This window comes from Triturus cristatus, chromosome 1_1 (assembly GCF_964204655.1).
Source record: "Triturus cristatus chromosome 1_1, aTriCri1.1, whole genome shotgun sequence".
Classification (NCBI taxonomy): domain Eukaryota; kingdom Metazoa; phylum Chordata; class Amphibia; order Caudata; family Salamandridae; genus Triturus; species Triturus cristatus.
Genome location: NC_140579.1, coordinates 157,344,152 through 157,366,368, shown reverse-complemented (window position 1 = coordinate 157,366,368; position 22,217 = coordinate 157,344,152). Strand labels below are relative to the sequence as shown.

At 48.7% G+C, this 22,217-nt stretch overlaps 1 protein-coding gene across 4 annotated transcripts in view; it reads right to left on the bottom strand.

The window, feature by feature from the left end:
• LOC146869886 (vesicle-fusing ATPase) overlaps positions 1-22,217 on the bottom strand; it is a 1,522,848-nt gene that overhangs the window by 1,459,336 nt on the left and 41,295 nt on the right. The window lies entirely within an intron of this gene.

Here is a 22,217-nt window from a genome sequence, read left to right as displayed (position 1 = left end):
CTCAGGGAAGGTTATACGCTTATTACCTCCTCTTGAGTATATAGGTCTCTGAAACTGTGGTTTGTCCCACCGCTGATCTTTCCTATTTTCAAAGTAATCTTTGTTTAAATAAGGGTAAACTCCCTCCATGTTACATCTCTCCACGTCTTTTCTGAACTTCTTCATTTTCTTATTGGTTAGATAATCCCTATAGCTCTGTGTTTCTAATTCGAATTCTTTTATCTTCTTTTTGGCTTCTTCCAATGCTGAACTTTGTCTTAAATTAATTTCTAATTCTTTTATTTGTTGTTTTTCTATTTCTATCAGCTCTTGTGCTGTTTCAATAATTAGACTAAGCCAATCGCGGCCTTCAAATGGCTGTCTACTAAAAACACTAGATCTTTCTTTAATAGAAAAATGCAGATAGACGAGATGCCATTCATTGTTTTCGAGAAGGGTAGAGTCAGCACAAGTTTAACTTAGGAAATGATTAGGGCGAGAGCATTTGTGAAGTTACTGGTAAAACGGTAGAAATTGGCTAGGAGGAAGAGTCACTCTTTAGTATATTGGATGTATTTTCATAACTATATGTAGTAAGACAACTAAAATATTTGGTGACACAACTCTGCCGCCTATAAGATGGTAGAGTCAACACTAGCTTGCCTCACAAAGTGACAGTCAAGTTATGCGAGGCGATTACGTTTCTGTTTATTATACTCGAGGTGTAACACGACATATGCTGGCAGATCGTGGGTGGAGTTAGTATGAAAGCTACCAGGTAGATTGACATTTTTGAACGAAAAGACATATTTACATGCCGCTACACACACACACAATAGTATGCAGCGATGCGGAGAATAATACGATCATGTGAGAGTAACGACCAATCAGGAAGAAAGACGGAAAGGTAGATAGACGTCACAAACAATATCACGTGAGCCGCAGCAACCTATCCGGTACGGGCTTACAACAGTTAAATAGAGTTACCGGAACGAGTGATCTTTACGCATGAAAAAGAAGACACTTGATTTCCCGGCTAAACTCTGCACAATTTAAGGTAAGGCTCTGAGAATCAACCGATAAGGGTCAGATGGAGAAAGAGTTTAGATAGAATACTTGCAACAGTAGAGGTTGAGCCTCTCTGTTTCCTAACGCATGCGATTTTCATGTTTTGTACTAGACGGCAAACAAGAGAGGGAGATTTAATACCTCAACAGCCCGCCAAAGTTTTAAAAGTACCGAAATAGAACACGGGGGCCCGCCGGAGTTGAAATAATTTTGGAAGTATAACACGTGACATTTTAACATCACGGAATAGAGGTAACTCATTTGAAAGAGCAGTATCGTATAGTAGATTTAACAATTATAGATATCTATAGGTGAGAATGTGCTATACTATAAAAAAATTCTTTTCAGATTTGAGGAGATATTAGTGGTCGTATAATATATATTGTAATCTGGGACCACAAGACATTGTCTTTTCAAATAACGAACAAAAGAAAGGCAATAGGACAACTACAATCCAGTTTGATAATTCAAGGTGAGAGAGGAAGCACATTGTGGGGTCTGGAGAAGTCTCTATTATATCTAAAAAGAGGGATGGAGGTAATATACCTATATGAAAGTGAACTGCGAATTTGAATAGGCCCTTTTTATAAAAAACTATTGGAATTTTCAGTGTATTATGAGTTTGCTGATAAACATGTGTAGAAAATGCTATGTGATTGTTGTAAACAACAACAAAAATGTAGAAAGTTGATAGATGGAAAAAGTGATGTTATATATTTATATTTTTATTTTATACAGGGGAGTGATACCAGCATTGACACTCTGAGAAAACACATTCATTATAGTCTTGATAAAGATGGGAGTATAAGTGTAACCATCGAAACGCGTCGACGCTTTTGCAAGCATAATCTAAGGATTAACACAGAATTGTAGACACTAAGGATATTAATGTGTCACTATCTATGTTCTAGTAATTGTAATTCCATATGATATGCAATAGGAAATGACAAGGTGTTTTGTCTAATATCTGTTGTTGTCTCTGTTATGCTGGTCATAACGATGTGTTGTAATCCTAATTGAACAATTTTCCTCTGTATTGTATTAACTAGATTTTAATAATTTCGAGTCAGATTTATGACTCCATTTTGTGATTTTTAAATAGGTATGTTTTATATAAAAAAAAAATTACAATCCACATGCAAGAATTGTATTTGGTATTTTATAACTAATATTTTGTGACTGTTTTTTGTGGCATTTACATATACACCTAATATAGGGTAATTCTTATTTATGTGTAACACATGGTGTGATCAAGGGGATTGATATTTTTTGTGCCACAGTGTTACCCCAGGTCTCATCGAATTTTGACAATGTATGGTTGATCCCCGCTGTGATCCTTTCCATCCCCACAACCTCCCACAGTTTGTGTAGCCAGTCCAACTTGGACAGGATGTCGGTTGCGCCCCATCTCGCCAGGAGAACCTGCATGGCAGCCCCTAGTGCCAGGGTGATCGCCCTACCCCTACACGACCGGAAGGGGTATGTGAGAGGATTGGGTAGTCCCCGCAGGATCTAGCTAGGAAATCCGTGGAGTTCTGTCTGGTAAATCTGATCAATTACGGGCAGAATAGTCTCCCAAAATGCCTGCATCTTAGGGCAATGCCACAGAATATGGGACAATGTACCCTCCTGCCCGCACTGGTGCCAGCAGAGATCGCTGCTACGGGGCTTCCATTTAGCGACCCTCGCCAGGGTGCAATACCAATAATGAGCAATTTTCAGGAGCATTTCTTTCCCTGTGGTACTACACAATGATGCCCGGGCCCTGTGAATAATATCAGCTCACTCCTTGGGGGAGAACTCCCGACTCAGCTCCCCCTCCCATCTACACTGCGCTGGGGATTTGGCCTGCGTCCGCGCCTTGTTGAGAAAGCCATAAATATCTGACAAAAGACGATAGTTAGAGGTGCGGGTGATGTACCAAATTTCAAGAGGAGCCGACCAGCACGCAGACGGATCTGCGGCTGAGTGACCCAATGGCGCAACGCCAAGTACTGCCAGTATGCTGTCTTGGGGATCCCATAATGAGCCACCAATCTGGGGAAATCCAGGATTCCCCGCTCGTCAAAGAGGTCACCGATATTACTTACAGTTTGCCTCTTGCCATTTCAAGTAGGTGTTTCCCACGAGGGTCGGGGGGTAGTCCGGGTTCCCAATGAAGGGGGTCAAAGGTGAGATAGCAGAAGACAGCTGGCACCTCTCTTGGACTCTGTCCCACACCTGCATGGTGGCCCGCAAGACCGGGGAATCGTACGCACCCAGCTTCCGGTGTCGTCTGGGAAGCCACGGAACCTTCCAAATGTGGATCCCTGCCACCCCCCCATCCATGAAACACCAACGTTTTTCTGACTCAAGTTGGTACCATTCGATCATTCATCGTAGTTGTGCAGCTTCGTAGTAGCACGTCGTCTGCGTAAAGGGAGATCTTATGCTCCCCGTCGCCCATCCAGAACCTGGTGACCGTAGAGAGTTGGCGAACCCTTTCGGCGATCGGCTCCATATAGAGCGCAAGGAGGAGGGGGGAAAAGAAAGAAAGGGAAAAGATAAAGTGAGAGAGAAGAGAACACAAGGAGACATCAAAGTCGTTTTCCAACTAGAACAAATCGCACTGATGTGCAAGGGTCCATGAGACAGACGGTCGGTTGTCACCATTCCATAGTAGGGGCTCCCCTTCCCCCCCCCCCCTCCAAGACCGACATCTCAAAACACTTGGCTCGGACCATTTGTCCCATCAATGGATCTCAGGAATGCACCGGAACGGATCATTCACCAGCTAGGTCAGCAGAACTCTCCCGGTCTTGCATCTGTCACAGCAGAGATTCCCGCTCCATCAGGCTCTCCTCTTCAGGAGGCTTTGCCTGGGCAGCCCTCCTAGGGCCCCTTCTCCTGCCCGGTCTCCGCGGCCTTCCCGAAGCTGGGTCTCCCTCCGTCGCATCCGAATCTTCAGCCACTGTCCAGGCATTCCCAAGGATGGCCTTCGCTTCCTGCAGGTTACGCATACTGTGTGTTTATTTGTTACAGACGAAGGAGAGTTGGAACGGGTGCCCCCATCTATAGCGTAATCCCTGCTCCCGTAGTAAGGTCGTGACTGGTTGCTGCTCCTTTGATCTTTGAAGGGTGAGGGGCGAGAGGTCTTGGTATACCCCCACCTGGAGGCCCTCGAACTCCACTGTTGAACGATCACATGTGGCAGCCATAATAACCTCTTTCTGCCTGCAGGAGTGGATGCACGTCAGGATGTCCTGCGGCTGGCCAGGGCCTGAGGCCGGACGCCCGGCACAGTGCGTGCGGTCCAGCGTGATCACCTGATCCCTCAAGTCCGGAGCCATGTGCTTAAAGAGACGGAGGACCCAGTTCTCTAGCTTGCCGCCATCTGCTTGGAGTGGTACACCTTTGATGCGGATGTTGGAGCGCCTTGAGCGGTTCTCCATGTCTTCCAGTTTAAGACATAACTCCTCATGCCGTTCTCTGAGGTCGACTAGTTCCCGGGCTTGTTCGGTGAGCTCCTCCTCTCACCTGTCTCCATTGCACTCCAGAGTGTCCACTCTATTTCCCACCTCGAAGAGATCCGCCCTGAGCTGCTTAATATCGGAGGCCATTTCTTGTCGCAGCCCAGAAAAGTCAGCTCGCAGCGCTCCAAAGAGCTGCTCCATTAATTCTTTTGTGACAGGCTCAGCAGCGTGGCTTGCAGCTGAGCCCGTTGTTGCCTCGCCTGAAGGGGACCCGTGGGGATTAATACTAGGCCACACTGTCTTCTTCCTGCTCGGTTTCTGGAGTAAGTCCTTAATGGGGGATTCCTTGCCCGGGACATCCTTCTTGGCTCGTTGAGTAGCCATGATTGGGAGCTCTCGGATGGGGGCGCGGTGCGCCCGCAGAAGCCGCCGGGTCTCGTCGCGGGGGTGTCACCGACTCTCACTGAGGTTGAAACCCCTGCTCTGGTTCCCATCCTGAAGGGCAGATGTGAGAGGTGAGCAGGCCTGGTGCCACGCCTGAAGTCCGCACTCTGAACTCACCGGCGAGGCACAGTCACAGAGCACCTGGGTGTCCGCTTAGCGCTGTGAGGGGCTTGTGCGCATTACTTCCTCCTTTGTAGCAGGCGTGAGGGGCCCCACGTGGCAAAGCCTCCTCCGTTGCCCAGTCCGTGTTACCGTTGTGGGGCCAGTCACGTGCGGGCTTCCCGAGCATCCTGTCACCGCAGCCGGCACAGTAGTTCTCCATAGTCCCTCGCGCGGACCAGGCCCTGCCACCAACTTCAGCCACGGGGGGGCCTCTCGTCACTCAGCCGGCCTTGGAGTACTGACGAAGCGTCCGATGCACTATGCCCAGGGGAGAGGGCTGCTCCTACCAGCTAGGCCGTGGTCACACCGCCGGGGCCGCCCCCCTTGTTGTGGGATCAGTTACTCCGCATCCCCCCCCCCCCTGGTAGCACGCACCTCGTGGCTTGCTCAGCCTGCCTGTCGTCTGGGTAGGAGTCCAATCACGCCTCCCGAGGTAGTGGAGGGTGAAGCCGGGACTACAAGCCGAATACCTTTTCGGGCCCAACGACGTATGGGTATCCCACCCGGCAAGGGACCAGTCGAGTATAGGCTAGGGATCCACTTCCAAGTCTCCCCCCAGGCCATTGGGCTTTCAAACGCGTTTAGGGACGAGTCCAGGCTCGCAAGATCCCTTCTGTACACCACTCACCGCGGCACCGCCGCTGCCCAAGCACCACTCCAATTCTGTTCTCCCAGTGCTGATCAGGCGTCCACCCTCAGCACGTGGCTCCTCGGGACTGCTTCCACTCCACCGCAGGCCTGGCCCCTGTGCCAGACACCAGCCTCTAAGTTGCCGTTGGCCAAGCTGGGAGAAGCCGGAGACGGGGCTCCCAAGATCTCTGGTCGTGTCCCAGGGTGGGATCGCTGACTGCCTCTTCCTGATCAGGATCCAGGGGGTAGTACTACCATTGCGCAACACTGCTTCTAGGCCACTGCCTCGTGGTCCCGGGAGGTCCTCCCCCCCGACTCAGCGTGGGTCCGCCTCACCTCCTGGGATCGTCAGGGCTCTGCCTGCACATGCGGCAGCGCATGTCGCTGTCACCACGCCCCTCCTCCAACAGCGGGCTCCTCATGGCAGCCTCCACGCCGTTCCAGTCGCCGATCACAGCACTGGGCTCGCTGCAACAGGATGCCGCGGAATATAAAAGGTCACCATCGGTTCCGAAAATTCCTTTAACAGTCCGGCCACCCTGAGACCTCTTTTCAGCTACCACTCGGGTCTCAAGGTTGCTTATTGACGCCTTTTGTCAGCCTCGGCGAGCGGAGCCCCAAAGAAACAGTGCTACTCCGCCGCCATCTTGGCCACACCCCCGAACATTATATTTTAAAGCTCTTATACTCCTAAACAGTGTATGTTGAACCGTTGTCTGCAAAATTTACATCTGTAAATTCAGTGCATTCATCTTTGTTGACTTTACAGGAGCTTGGTAAAGACCATATATTTAGGTAACTGGTTTGCATCGACGCCTAGGTGATACCAAGATAGAAAATCACTGGCTCAAACTGCACTGGCAGGAGGTGATGCAAAACAAATAAAAAAAATTAAAAAAAAAATCAATCCAAAAGGTTCTACTTCTCCCATTGCTATCGGTGATCTTACATCCATGTTTCTTTGATTCAAATCGGCATTAAGCCATTAGGAAAATAAAGTTGTTGTTATGTTTTTTCCGATCTGAACCAACTCACTCATGAGCTAGAAAGTTATTACTAAAGTGTAAGTCTGTCACCAGGTAGCTGTACTGGGCAAGTGCCAACATATGAATAGAAAAAATACACAATTCTTTTTTTAAAACTGCAAAATATGATACAGTGAAAGATGCTAACATCAAGACATACAATACTATATGATACCTAATTATATGTGGGTGAAATATGTATTTATTCTCCCAAAGTCGGGAATACGTTTATTTCATTGCTGCCCTTTACTGTGAATTATTAGATTTTAAAGACAATCATACCCTACTATGTGCAAACTTAGTGATTAGGTTAATGTTGTTGACAAATCTGCAGTGGTCCACAGAAGACACAGTTACAATGTAGCTGCTGGTTGGCAGCCAGTGTAAAATGAGCCATTGGGCCTATTGCCCAGTAGAGTAATCATCAACACCTGTCACTCTGGACAGTCTCATTGAGAGCAAGTGCAGAATTTGGATTGAACAAGCTCTTTATAAACGCTTTCTCATCATGCGAGGAATTAGGATATGAAGGGGGCACACAGAAGGTCTAAGATGTAGTCCACTCCACACCCAATGAACTGTAGCTGTACCGGAGATTTACGCTTCCCTTACTGCTAATGAGTTCAAATGTAAAGTACTGAACATACACAAAGCTATACTTAAACCTACCCACACAAATCTGTAGGGAAAAACCCTGCAGAAGACAGATATTCAACTTGAACGGCCACCAGATCTGAAGACACAAAGGCTTCAGACAAGACACAAATCTTTGCAACCATAACCAGAGGATGAGGGGTTAACAAGCTCGATTTGCTTTGGAAAAAAGTCCAGCCATACAAGATGAGGTGCATCAGCAACTGGGAATAAAATGTTTCACAAACAAATGTGTTGATATCTAGAACATATGATCAAGCAGGCGATAAAGCACTCAAATCTGAAAAGAATACTGGAAGAGGGGCCCACCTCCTCCGACTTGAGCTTTTCAAAAAGCTTCTGGAAAATTGTTGTCCTGTTCGGGGGAAACCCTTTCACCCTGTAGCGCCTAGAATGAAATTCCTATTCTTTGAGGAATTGTGTGGTGTTACCTCTGTCCAGGAGCTATGAACAATTCTAAATTCTATAGGCTAAAGAGCCTAATCTGCACTGACGGCCAAGCCATAGAATAAAATAATTTTGATTTATGTCTACAAAACAAACGTAAGCCTGTTCAAGAAAGCTTTAAGTCCTTTCTGGAAAGAGTGTATTAAGCTTTATTCTTTGGGCTCCAGTGAATGTACATTCCAACAAGACTAAGATGCGATTCTCAACATATACTCTATCTTTGAACTTACGTGTAAGGCACATATTTGAATGAACTTGAGATAAGCAAAAGTCCCACACCTGACCAATAATATTGTAAGCTGCATGCATCAATGTAGTCCATGGCAGCCCAAGTCGCCAACTCACTGACGTTTTCTTCCAAAAATTAGCTACATCAGGGGCGAATTTTGAATTTCCCGATTCGTTTTTTACCTCTATACAAATGCCCAGATGCCTATTACAAGAGACAGCAATAAGCACCCCAACGCTACTTCATAAGCCTTATGCTTTCATTATATGGACACAACTTGGGCTTTCTGGCCTGAACCGGTAATGCCCTGAAGCAGTACCCGTAAAAAGTGGATTATAACGGCAAATAATTTGGCATTATTATTCAGAAGTTAAAATGAAAGGATTGTGGGATGCCCAAAACAAAGTAAGAGGAAAGACTATTTTTACTGAGACGAAAAAAATCAGCAGAGTCCATTAATTTCTCTTTTTGGGCATTACATTTTGAATGGCTGCAAGTTAGAGTTCTTTTATGTATAGGATAAGAAAGGCTAGTATAACATTAGAAAGTATTTAAAGGTTAGCCAGGGAATACCAGACTTAAGCAAACATTCTCCTTCTGAAAACCTTACCATCCAAGGAATGCAGTATCATGTTCTTTGAACAAAACCGTTAGGAATCTTCAGCAAGATGGATTATCTCAGTACAGTCTAGAAACTTTCTGGAAGATATACCAACTCTTACAATTCACCCTGTGGCTACATGTCAGTAGGCGCAGAAATCAAAACACTGCCATATAGAGCGTGGCGAGGCGCCGAGCGAAATGGCGGCGTAGCTCCGGAGCTCCAGCAGGGTCCGCGGCAATAATCTCTAAATCCGGCATCCATCCGTGATTCCCTGGCACGCTACGGACACGGTCTGCTCCCCGTAACTGACGACTGACGGTGGGTGAAATTCCGCCACTCCAGACGAGAGCGCTGCATCGGAACGCCGAGCCGCTGGAGATCAGCACAATGCGGACCCGACATAGACGGCAGGGGGCGGAGCCTGGCAGCGGACGGCAGAACACCGAGACGGGAGGAACGGCACGCAAGGATCCCTGCTTCAGGCCTACCGCGGTAATTCTTGCCCCCAGCCCCAGACAGCAGGGAGGCCAAAGGGTACAGCTGAGATCCTCCATGATTGATTTAAAGTGGTATTAAGTAAGGCTAATAGCACAAGGAGCCGTGGGCCCAGAATTAGAACTGGAATAACTGGAGCAGTGTATAAATTACCACAACAGCGACCTGGAGACTCCAGACTAGAAGAGGTTTTGGGACATAACGGGAATCTAGTGGCAGAACACCCAATTGAATGAATCAGTGGGCTGAGAGAAAGAAACTGTAAGAGGTTTTGGGACATAACGGGAATCTAGTGGCAGAACACCCAATTGAATGAATCAGTGGGCTGAGAGAAAGAAACTGTTACTGTGGCTCAGGCTTGGGTCACATGAGGTGGCTGTGGATCTGGGCACAATCATTACCATTCCTTTTGCGGACAAAATACAAAATGCTCAAAAATACACAAAAATGAGGGCGTAGCTAGTATACAGTGCACGAGACAGCAGAGACGAAGCGGGAGACCGTCACCCATATTTGGCCCGTCCCCGGGGGTGCGCAAGGTGCAGGAAGTACCCTACAGTGCGGCACTGGCAGATGTGACTCAGAGGGGAGGAGGACCGAGGGTGTCCAGAGTGAAATAAGCCCCGTCACAAACGGCGCACAACTAAGCACCAGCCATTGCAGGCTCTGTCCCCTCGGAGAAAGCCAGCCAGGCAGAGGGGAAGTTTGGGAAGTGGCGGACGGCAACACTGGAAGGGACCTCCGACGGGGGCTGCAAAGAAACACCCACCAAGCAGTGATAGACTCGGGGCGCCACCGGCAGATTACGCCACAGTAGCGGAGGCAAATCCATATTCTGGAGAGCCGCTAAAAGAGCGGACCGCTCACGTCCTACACCGGGGCCCTCCCCCTCCCCTCTCATTCAAGAATCACCGGGACAGCATACCTGCCGTGTCGCTGCCCGTCATCGAGTGGCTAACCCAACACAAGACAATTATATAGCTGAGACACTGCGGCGGTCCAGGCGACTCCTCCGTCTCAAGATGACGAAACCAAAGAATGGGACTACCACGATCCAGGTTAACAAAATGGATAAATATGCAGCACCACGACAGCCCGCGACTGATTCTGGAGGTAATGAAGAGGCCACACCAGCGGACGAGCCTTCACTAGGCGCCATAATGGCGGCAATACAGGCAGTTGGAACTAATTTGGAGACCATAAATAGACAAGGTCACGATCAAAATGATTTTTATGCGGGCCGACATGAGAAAGACGTCTGAAAGAGTCACGGCCACGGAAGAAAATATAAATGAACTGCGAGATGCCACACGGGAACTGGAAAACAAGGTGCAAAAATTTGTACACCAACATAAGGAAATGGCGCTTCAATTGGATGATCAGGAAGGGCGGGCCCGTCGCAACAACATACGAGTCGTGGGGGTGACTGAAGGGGCGGAGGGGCCTAGCATGGACCTCTTCCTCGAAGACCTTATCCTTAATCAACTCAAACCCAAAAGACTCTCCCCGCATTTTCCTGGTTCTTCACAACACCGGACGAAGCCCAACGCTGGCTTGATGAAGGGCTGACCACGTTCCAACGCCGCAGAGACGACACCGCCACCAGAAGCGCCATCTCATACTCCAAAGACATAAACCGCAGACTCGAAAACAGGCGACACTCTCCGTCAAGATCCAGAAGCTCTAGATCCGGGAGTCCTGGCAGCGACATTGCACGATCCGGGAAATGAAAAGACTGCAACAATGACAATGGTCGGTAGATATTTCACTTATTGGTTTGTTTATAGTGGGGGGTGGAAAAACTCTGAATTAATGTATAGGCAGCCCTTGTGAACGAACTGGGGGCGCACTGTTTCAGTTGAGGACTAGACACTCGTTCATGCCATCAGGGAAATACAATGTACTTGGGATTGCTGCGGGCCCGGGAGGGAGAGACTCGCAGGCGTCACACCGCGCAACCCTACGTTTATGATTTTGTGTTTGCTGGGGATCATAGGCACTCTGCTATTGGGGTGGTGGGTAGTTTTCAACCTACTAGGCAGGGATGGGGAGGATCTGTGTGGGGGGAAGGGATGGGGACGATGTTATTGTTGTCAGTGTATCTCCTTGGTAGAAATGTGTACACTGTTAAAGTTTTAATGGTTCGAGATCTGCAATGGTCACTGTATATTCAATTTGAAATAGTACACATGATGACTCTCACACTTCACCACATCATGAAAACTAACCTACCTAATGGCGTCACATAACCTAACAGCACAGCGTACCGTACGGCCGAGGCTGTCCTTTCTCTCGTGGAATGTTAATGGTCTGCGGGATAAGATAAAGCGAAGTTTGGTACTATAATACTTGAAACGCATATCCCCGGCAGTTACATTGCTGCAAGAGACACACTTGACGGGCTCCACATGTCGGGCCCTGGACAGGTGGGGGTTTAAATTTGTGTCACACTCCGAGTTCAGGACCGGATCCCGAGGGGTGGGGGTATTGATACGAAAACAGTTCCCCTCATCATTCATCGCACTTTTAAAGATGACCAGGGGCGATTTGCTGCAGTCTCGATGCAGTGGGAAGGTCGTACGATTAATTTTGTATCTGTTTACATACCACCTGCACTGCAAACTCCTGCCCTACAAGAGCTGGGCAAATTTCTCTTAACATTACCGGAAGGAGATTTAATTATAGGAGGCGATTTTAATATGACCATAAATGATTCACTGCACACCGACTCGCCCACAACATCGGGTTAGTTCACCTCTGGTCGACTTCCTAGATGCCCATGGCCTGTTAGATATCTGGAGGTTCCAAAATCCAACTGAGAAGCACTACACATTCCATTCCGGCGCACATAACAGCCTCTCCCATATAGACTACATACTGGTATCAATGGGCAGTCTGAATAAACTAGTTAGAGCTGCACATTTACCCAGGGGTATCTCTGACCACTCACCGATCATGGCGGAAATACTCACACATCGGAATATCCAAGGTCGTATGTATCCTATATACCCGGGGTACCTCCTGAACTCTAAGATTAAGAAAGACTTAATCAGGGCAACCACGCACTAATTTCAAGATAATGAGGCTTCGGTCTCTTCCCCAGCTACGTTGTGGGAAGCATACAAGCCAGTAATAAGAGGGTTTGCTATATCGCAAATTGAGGGGCATAAAAAAAGGGGGTGAAACAAGATACAGAAAACATGGAGCATGAGAGAGCAGTTGGAAGCCCGACAGATGGCGAACCCTACAGAGGGGGTCAATCACGCATTACGCATAAAAAGACAGGAATATCGGGAAAGTCTTCTAAATGCTACCGTATCTGGTATGACGGCCACCCAACACCGGATCTACGAATCCGGAGATAAAGCAGGCAAGCTCCTCGCATGTCTTGACAAAAGGGAAAAATCAAACAAATGGGTAGCCCAGATTGAAACAGATACGGGTGAAATTACAACGGACCCACAACTCATAGTAGACACGTTGGCACGACACTACGAGCGAGTTTATACATCCAGAAATACCACCACCATACAGGACGCACTTGCTTTTCTTAAAAACATCCATATGCCCCGACTCACACCCCAAGAAGCTGACAGACTAGAAGCTGACATGACAATAGACCAACTCAAAATAACTATCACTAAAATACAATCTGGGAAGGCCACGGGCCCAAATGGTATTCCAATTGAACTATATAAGTGCACAACGGATAAGATTCTCCCATACCTGTTGCGTATGTATGAGACGAGTCGGGAAATGGGGACACTCCCTAAAGACCAACGGCTCGCCACTATCGTCGCCATACATAAACCAGGCAAACCAGTGGAGAAATGCTCATCGTACCGCCCAATCTCATTAATCAATGCGGAGGGCAAAATATTAGCAAAAACACTGGCGCTTCGACTTACACCATACTTCTCCGAACTGTTTCATCCGGACAGTCAGGTTTTATTTTTAAGATGATGGCACTGCCCAGATTCCTTTATGTCCTACACAACACACAATACCCAGTCCACGACACATACTTTAGAGCGGTGAACTCAGAGGTGACAGCCCTTTTATGGGATGGGAAGCCGGTCAGGATAGCTGGACACCAATTGACGCGGAGTTGGTATGACGGCGGGATAGCTCTGCCAGACATAAAGGCATATTACTAGGCCTCGCAACTCACGGTAATTAACCAATGGGTGCATATTCCAGACACGGATCCCACATACCACTTGGACAGGATGACCCTGGGGGCCGGAGGGGTTAATAGAGCGCTTTATGCCCAAAATAGAAACAACGGTCTCTTGGGCCCAGCGAGACATACGATTTGTATATGCCATACGGTTAACAGACACCTGGGGTGGACGGGTAGATTCACACAACACAAGCCCCTATGGGGCACAGGCCGATTGGGTAACAGCAAAGGGTTTTGAAATTGGGACCTAATCGGAATCTCCCGGCTGGGGGACCTCTGGCGTAGTGGAAAAGTGGTCAGTTTTCACTATCTACAAGACCAGTACAAAATGGCCCAGAGGGAACAGTTTAGATATATGCAAATCAAACATGCCATAGAGGCTGTCCTCCCTCCAGCCGAGATTCTCCCAGAGTCGACCCCCCTAGAAGACAGATTGCTTACAGACCACTTATACAAGCGAGCAACTTCACTAACATACAAAAAGATCATCAATAATCGAACTGACCCATTTGGCCGACTCAGGGAGATTTGGCAGTTAGAAGTGGGAGAAATGGATGACCCGGACTGGCGAGATGCTGTGGCATCGCCTAAAGAGGTGGCAATCTCCTCCAAATTACGGCTGGTACAGTTCAAAATATTACATAGATCTTACTACACCAGGGTAGTTCTACATAAGATGGGAAGATCCACTGACCCGAGTTGTCTGCGGCAGTGCAGGGACGTGGGCACCTTCTATCACACATTGTGGAACTGTCCAAAACGGAGACCGTACTGGGAGACAGTGCAGGAGATCATTGTAGAGGTAACAGGGAAACAAGTCCCAATGGAGCCCAAGTGCTGTCTTTTAAATGTATAGGGGCCTACGGACCTTACACACGCCGAACGACACTGGGCAACGACAGGCATGATGATAGCCAAGAGGAACATTGCACAAAAGTGGGGGGCCGGGAATATACCAGCTGCGGAGCAATGATGTGGATGCTGCTATGGTGGCGGAGAAGGCCACATTTGTTAATAGGAAATGCCCCAAAAAATGGAGTAGAATATGGGGGAAGTGGAATATGTATAGAGGAGAGATATGTACCCCCCCGAAGAGGACAATGACTCAGAGGATGATAAGTAATAATAATGAATGTGGTGGTGTAGGCGAATATCGCGAAATGTATTGAAATAACTGCACTGAAATGTTTACAGGTGAAAATTGTACATGCGGATCTCTGTTGGTTTCAATAAAAAAAAAAAAACGGGAAAAAAAAACACTGCCATACAATGAAAAGGTGAATGTTGTCAAATTAATATGCGACACATTTACATACTGGTGTTAACAGGGAAGGAATAGGACCACTACCTGAAATTCCACATTACAACGTGCAATGGGCAATTTGGGGCTCATATACAATATGTGCACACCTTTATGAAATCCCAGCACATGACGCAAGACAGGGGGCAACCTCAATAACCTTTCATTAAAAAAGAAAACTGCATCGAATAATGAGGGTGACTCAGATCTGTGCTTTCATTGTTTAAGTAAGAGGAAAACAACAACATAACCCACCGGTGGCCAGGTGAGCATCCATCACCCCTATGATCAGCCCAGCTCTCCTACGCCGTGGTCCCCCGCACCAGAAAGACCAGATCGGGAGGCCGCTCCTTCTCCTTCCTCGCAACCAGAGCCTGGAATGCCCTTCCGCTCCACCACCGACAGACAACATCGCTTCCCATCTTCGCAAGAAACCTAAAAACCTTGCTCTTCGACAGACCCCCTACTTGATGAACTGGAACCATCACCCTCCACCCCCAGCGCCTTGAGACCCTTACGGGTGAGTAGTCGCACTTAACAAATGCCCGATTGATTGATTTTCACCGGAACCCTCAAGCCCCAATACTCAACATTCTCCCACACTGCATTATTGTTCTGCTCTTAACTCAGCATACCACAAAAATTCTCTTTAAAAAAACTCCAACACAAAAGCACATCTTGTGGATAGGGATTTTTGACAAACATGGCACAGTTACTTTTTTCCCCTCAAACATCGAGCACTGAAGAAAGAGGACTTTGTTGCCTTCAAAAGTATGAAAAGGCTAGAAATACAATATTGGGAAGCAAGAAAATGAACAAGAAGCTAAAACTGAAGAAGATGTTAAAACAAAAAAACACAAGTAAAACTCATATTCTGTGCACCGGTCAGTTCGAGAAGCAACAAGAAACATCTCATGAAGAATAATATAGATCACTTACATCAAGAATTGTACAAAAATATTTCCTTATACAACATGTGATAAGCGTTTTATCCTAACTCTTAAAAGAAACGCCCAAAATACAACAAAATCTCTGCAGAAAATTATTTTTGCCGAGCATCACATTATCGAGTAATCGAGAGGATAACCGCCAGAGGCAGGGGCTCGAGCTGGAGAAATAGAGGGTTGAAGGAACCTACGAAGAACAACGAAAAACATGCAAGTATGAAGATTCCATTAGTAAATTCAACGCCTCCGGGAGTAGTATTTTCCATTTCCCTCCTCTCCTGTCTACCTCTGACTTTTTTTTTGAATCTCTTCCTTCCATAGGTATATCGACTTTCTCTCTTTTAGTCTTAAGTTATAATCATTGTATCGCTTTCAAACGTAATTTTTCTATTATTTATACAGAAAAAGCAGCAGGCAAAACTGCTCAACAAAAACTTAAAATAGACACATTTAATAGAACGATACTCCGATACTATGTTTGCAAAGCAAAACTTGAAATCAAGTTGTCGCGGATTCCATTGCTCAAAATTTTAAAAAATTGAAAACCTTCCTGTGCCATTTAAGGCACGAGCACCAAATAACTCAAAACACAGAAACTAAACACAGAAACTTAGAGTTAGCAGCAGACACTTTTCGCAGAGGCCGCCGCTTCCCCCGAAGGAGGTGGGGGGGGGGGGGGAGTGGCTCAGAGGACGGCGCCATAACCCACGCCGAGCCCGGGGGATGGAGAACTGGTTCTGGGCACCCAAAAGCAACACTATGGGTGCACTGCCCCCTCCCATGAGCGCAACAGTGGTGCCAGGCCCCCCCATTGGACTGGGTACTAACCCCCCCCCCGATGGGGGGACAGCTCCCGAGCAGCAGGAAAGGTGTGGGGGGGGGGGGAGGGTGATCAGGGGCGGCCTTAGGCATGTGCAAGCTGTGCACCTGCACAGGGCCACCAAACCCCAGGGGCCACCACGAGGAATCAGATACAATACATATTCGTGGCGGCCCCTGGCAGGGATTTGGCGCATGAACGACTGAGGCGTGCTAAATCCAATGTGATGCACGCTGAATGGTTGTTCTTATACTCTTTTCCTTTCTAACCCAGTCTCGTCTTTGTGTGGGGTCGGCCTTGTTTCAGGCTCTTCTGGTAGGTCTTGTGCTTGTTTAGAACTTTTTTTCCAGGAGAATTGAGCTTGTTTTAATAGTCCAGATCTGGCACCTCCGGAGGCTCGCATGCGTGCGCATGCGCAGTGCCCGAGAGTCCTGCAGCGAAGGGGTTACAGAAGCACCACGCATCACTGGCGGCAGGAGGGGTGGCAGCACCCGTGCCCGGCGTGCAGCGAGCAGCACCGAGACCGGCCGAGGCCATGCACCGGCGCGCCTAGAGACCCTGGGCAAGAAAGGCCGCCTTGCAGAGGATAGCATGCCAGTGTGCAACCTTTGGTGCCAGCTGCGAGGTGAGCAGCCCGAGGGTCAGGGCATGGGGAGGGGGAGTGAGGAGGTCAGCGTGTGCCACTGCAGAGTGAACCCGAGGGAAGGTGAGCCATTGGACGAGGGTGTGGGGAGCCCTGGGGAGGAGGGCAGATCAGGCGTAGGAATGTATCACAGCCCGTGGGGGTGAGGAGCCGGGGGCGTGGGGAAGGCTGGGTGAGGAAGTTATTGTAGATGGTGTGTGCTTTGGGTCTGGGTGGAGGTAAGCCATGTGAGGTGGCGAGCTGGTGGTCATGGGAAGGGAGGGCATGATGAATCGTGAGAGAGAGCCTCTCTCTCACGATTCATCTCTGAGAGGGCGCGGGTCGGAGAGGTGGTCACCGTGCGCCAGGGGTAAGGAGTGGTACAGATCGGCGCTGTATGTTGAGGGAAGAGTGAGTCAGGAGTGCAGGGGCGGTGTTTACTTGTGGCTGAGGGGAGGCATGGTGACTTTTGGAGGTGTAACTTGGGAGGCACGGTCGTATTGGGGGAAGAGGAGAGCAGGGTACGAGGTGTTAGACGTAATGTTAAGGATTCATTAAAATGATTACAATTACTTATCAACAATCATGAGAACAGAGTATGAAGCTGATACTTGTGATCTAATGAGTGGATCTGCCTGCACAAATCTTTTAAAACATCGAGTGTTCGAATGTACTTGGCATTTGGTTATGTCTGTTTATATGGTGTTGAGGCAGACATGAAATGCAAGCACCTATGGATGGACGCCTGGAATAGGATGGCAGTGCCTACCCATGTTAACTCAATCTAATGCCCTTTTGCAGAGACCTTGGTAGGAGACTGGCTTCTTGATCATTTCTTTAATTACATTCTAGTGCTTGTCATGTGACTAGCAGAGAAAACTAGTTTAACTGGTCCTTAGTTTGCAATTGGTGAAGCAGCCTTCTCTGTCCATACTAGGGGCATAGTTACCATTGGTTCAGCAAGTACAGTGGTACTGAGACCCAAAACCCTCAGGGGCCCATTGAACCCTGATAATTGCTATATTTTACTTCCTGAGCAGCAGCCAAAGGGGCCATTTTCCTTGCTTATGCCACGGCCCATGGGGTCGTTGGTACGCTGTGCTAGTGATTCGTACGTCTGCTTGAAAGTTGTCTCCTGACTGGATGTTCCTTGCACATTAATTTTGCTTCAGTGAACCTCTAGTGCCTTTTCATAGCCTTAGGACTCACTGTAATTAATCCTTGTTTAATAGGTGCTCTGAAAGCGAGCAGAACTGGTTGCTGGAATATGGCACTATACAAGAAACCTTAATTAAATATATTGTATTTTGTCTTTTGACAATGTGGTAAAGTGGACGAGTCTTTGGTTACCTGTAGGCTGTCTTCAGGATCAGTTAGTGACGTACTTTGACAGGTCTCTGTGTGCCATGATTTCAAGGTAGCTTACTCTCTTCCTGCTAAGGTCACTTCCCAAATAGATCATGAACTATTCTCCAGGCTCTACTGTTCTCAGTGGACTGAGAAAACAGACCTTGTATGCCAAGTCACATGATCTACCCTATAGTTTTATAACACTCCTCAAATAAACCTTCAATATGTGGCTGGTCCTCATAATGTGTCATACATGTAGTGGGAAGGGTAATTACTATCAATCAGTCAGGGTTTGTAAAGCTCAGCTGCTTCACACATAAGGGTCTTGAGGCGGTGTGGGATTCATGCTGCTGGATCATGCTGCTTGTTGGTTGAACAGCGAGGTCTTGTGGTCCTTCCTGAACTGCTGGAGCGATGGTGAGGCTCTAAGGTGCAGGGGGAGGGTTTTCAGGTCTTCACTGCCATGTGGGAGAAGTAGCGGCCTCCACTGTTTTATCAGCGGCTGCATTGGGTGGCTGCTAGGGAGATGGTTCTGGAACATATTTTCCTGGTAGGTTGGTGGAAATTCACTCGTTCATTAAGGTATGCTGGTCCTTCATTGTGTAGTCCAGGGAAGACATGGCTTGGCAGTTTGGGCTGGACTGTTCCCATGAGGCACAGGGTCAAGGCTGATTTGCATATGGCCATGTCTGAACTGGGGTGGTGTGGTGAGCAAAAAAACAATGGATTTAGGGCCAGATCTCTGTACTGGGGTGAATGTATGACATTGTTCTGCATTCTGTCCATCAACTGTTTTTGCAAGAAAATAAAAATGACAATCTTTCAGCAGCCGCCACTGCTGATTGTCTTCTTTTTTTCCCTACCCACTGCTAGCCTCGCCCGCTGCATTGCAAGCAAAATGAAGAGAAATCGAGTACACAAATCTGGTTATTCGAAACGAAAGAGAAAGGTGGCTCAGCAGGCTTTCGTAGTGTCACAGGAAGGAGCAATCCTGAACTTTATCACCCAAGGGAAACCTAAAGATGGAGAATCCTCTGGCCAGAGTACTGCTGATGCACTCGGTAAAACAGGCGCTGACGACCATAAAGAAGAACAAAACAATGATGATATCCATGAGCAGAATGATACTCATGAGCAGACCAATGAAAATGAACAAGGTGACTCTGAAATTGATACAAACATGCAGCAATTACCAACTCAGGATGAGGATTATTACAAAAGACCCTCAGACAGAGAAACTGAAACATTATTCATCGGTCCATCAACATCTGGCATTCTGAAGGAGGTTCAGAGTTTACAGACGGATGATGCTGGTATTGAAAAGTAAGCCAAAGAGCAAGACCATGTTACAGACCCGTGTTCTGAATATGATTTATGTGATTGGAGGGATCCTGCTTTGTGGCCGAACTCTCTTACGGACGCGCAACGTGTTTTTCTTGTTGAAAGGGGTCCCTCCAGAGACCCAGATTCTAAAACAAAGTATCCAAGTGATGAGCACTCAAAAAGTAAACGTCGTTTTTCTGTTACCATGTTACTGGTCGTCTAACGCCTTTTCTGGACGTTTTATTAAAACACCTTCCTGAGCTCCGCCCCGCCCGGACCCCCTCTTTCGGGGCCCCCTACCTGCGCTCCCTGCACAGGGCCACCATGAGCCTAGAGCCGCCCCTGCCTCCCCCCACCTCTCTGGCATCCTCTTTGCGCCAGACACGTCATCTGGTTTTGCGTTAGTCGGCGTGGTTGCAGTCTCCTTTGTGTCTGCAGCGCGCCTCGGGTGTTGTGTACCCGGGACCAAGTGTTGGTCGTCACGCACGGTGAGTTTGGGGGGCAGGGAGTACCTTTTGGGCCTTCCTTCGCCGCTGAGCATTTTGGCCAGGGGCGAGTCAGGCATGCCAGTCGTGCGTTGGGCTCCGCGCCTCGGGCTTGGATTGGCTGAGAAGGGGGTTTGAGGGGATGTGAAGGGCCGGTTGCTCGGCCCTCGGTCTGGCGGCGCTTGGAGTGGGCATCGAGGTTCTGCGCCGTGTGGTCAGGCCTTCTAGTAACGCTCACGCGTCGGGTCAGGGGTTGCCTTTGGCGGTGAGTTCCCCCCTCCCCTTTGTGGGTGCCATTTACCGCAGGACACGCTGGCATGCCCCCGGTCTGGCGCTGGTTTGTTGCGGTGAGTGCCCGGGCATTGCCCCCCCCCCCCTCACCTATAGTCCCCGCCGAGGTCGGAGGGTGGGTTTTGCGTGGGGGGCTGCATGGAGAGGACCCGCGATGTGGTCCTGCACAGCCTTTGTGTCCCCTGGGGTCGTGGTTCCTCGGCGTGGCACTTGCTTTGAAGTTATTTAGTGGGAAGGCTGCCTGCCTTGTTTCCACCACCTTTTGAGTGGCAAATTGGGTTGGTGATCGCATCGCATGGTACTGAGATGCGGTTGGCGTCGGGTTAGCTGCGCTAAGTGCGGGCTATTAGTCCCCCTTTTATGTACCCCGTGGCTCCGATCCGGTGGTTGCCAGGGGGAGGGTCTTTGGGTTGTCCTGTGTGCCCTGGGCCCCTGACTGTGATGCGACGGGGGTTATATCTTCAGGCCGAGTGGGCGGCTTGGGCCACCGCATAGTGGACTGCTTTGTCCGGTGGCAGAGGTAAAAAGACCAACGCATGTGGAAGGCCCGCGGCATGATGAGCCCAGGCCCCAAAGGGAGGAGATCGATTTATAAATCCAACTATGCAACGGGCTGAAATGAGGGCGCTGGTGATTTATAATGGTACGGCATTGCAGTATGCATGCGGGTTTCCTTTCTGTTCGGGCACTTACATAGGTTCTAGCGAGTATGTAAGTCGTCCTTTGCGTGTATTAGGGGGGGGGGGAAGGTTGTCCCTTTCCTGGTTTCTTCCCCCATCAGCGCGCTCACGGTGTAGGGCGGCACAGGGGGGGGATGTTGGCTGGTGGGCAGGAGGAGGCAGTGCTTGGCCGGCGGGCAGGGGCCGGGATTTGCACACCGCAACTCGATGATCAGTGTAATGCCCAACAGCGTGGACCAGGAGTCAGTCAGATCACGCTCTCCTTGCCCTGCCCGCAGTTAGTCGCGAGATACTGACTCAGACAATTCTGAGTTTAAGTTGAACTAGGCATAGCGGTTGTGGGGCGTGTCCGGCCCAGTGTGAGCATCATGGAAAATGGCCCGTGGGCTTGCGGATTCCGGAGCTCCGTCTTGTTGTTGGGAGGTGCCATGGGGTGATAGACTGCCTCTTGGGCATAAGGGTGCAGTGTAGGAGCGGGCTGGGGCTTGAGTTGTGTTTGGGTGCAAGCTTGGGGACATCGATCTCGAGGCCTATGTGTCCTGCATGCTTACAGTGCGCCTTTGCAAGTCCTTACTCAGCGGGTGCGCGGCTCGAGGTCAATGTGAGGAGCTGGTGCAGGGCTTCATTGTCTTAAGACAGCACCACTATAACCGCTTCTCTTTCTGTTCTGCAGCTTTCCCTTCTTGTAGAAACAGGTGATCTAGTGGGTAATCAGGTGCAATCTTAAATAAATGAACACACGAGATTTCACAACACCTAATCCCCTGCTGGGAGCTTGAGGACAGGCAGGCTGAGCAATTTGCGTGACCGGCGGTCCAATTTTGATGCCTTGGAAAGTGTCTATCAGCCCGGACTGTTCAAGGTAAATGAGTAAATATGTAAACCCCTGAGCAGACTCAGCCCAACAGCTTGGATTTACTTGCAACGCCATTACGTAGGAAGGCTGCTGTTTTATAACGACGGTGAATAAACTTGTGTTTCTGTTACATTAATGGCACTCAGATTTCACAGCTCGCAACGATTGCAG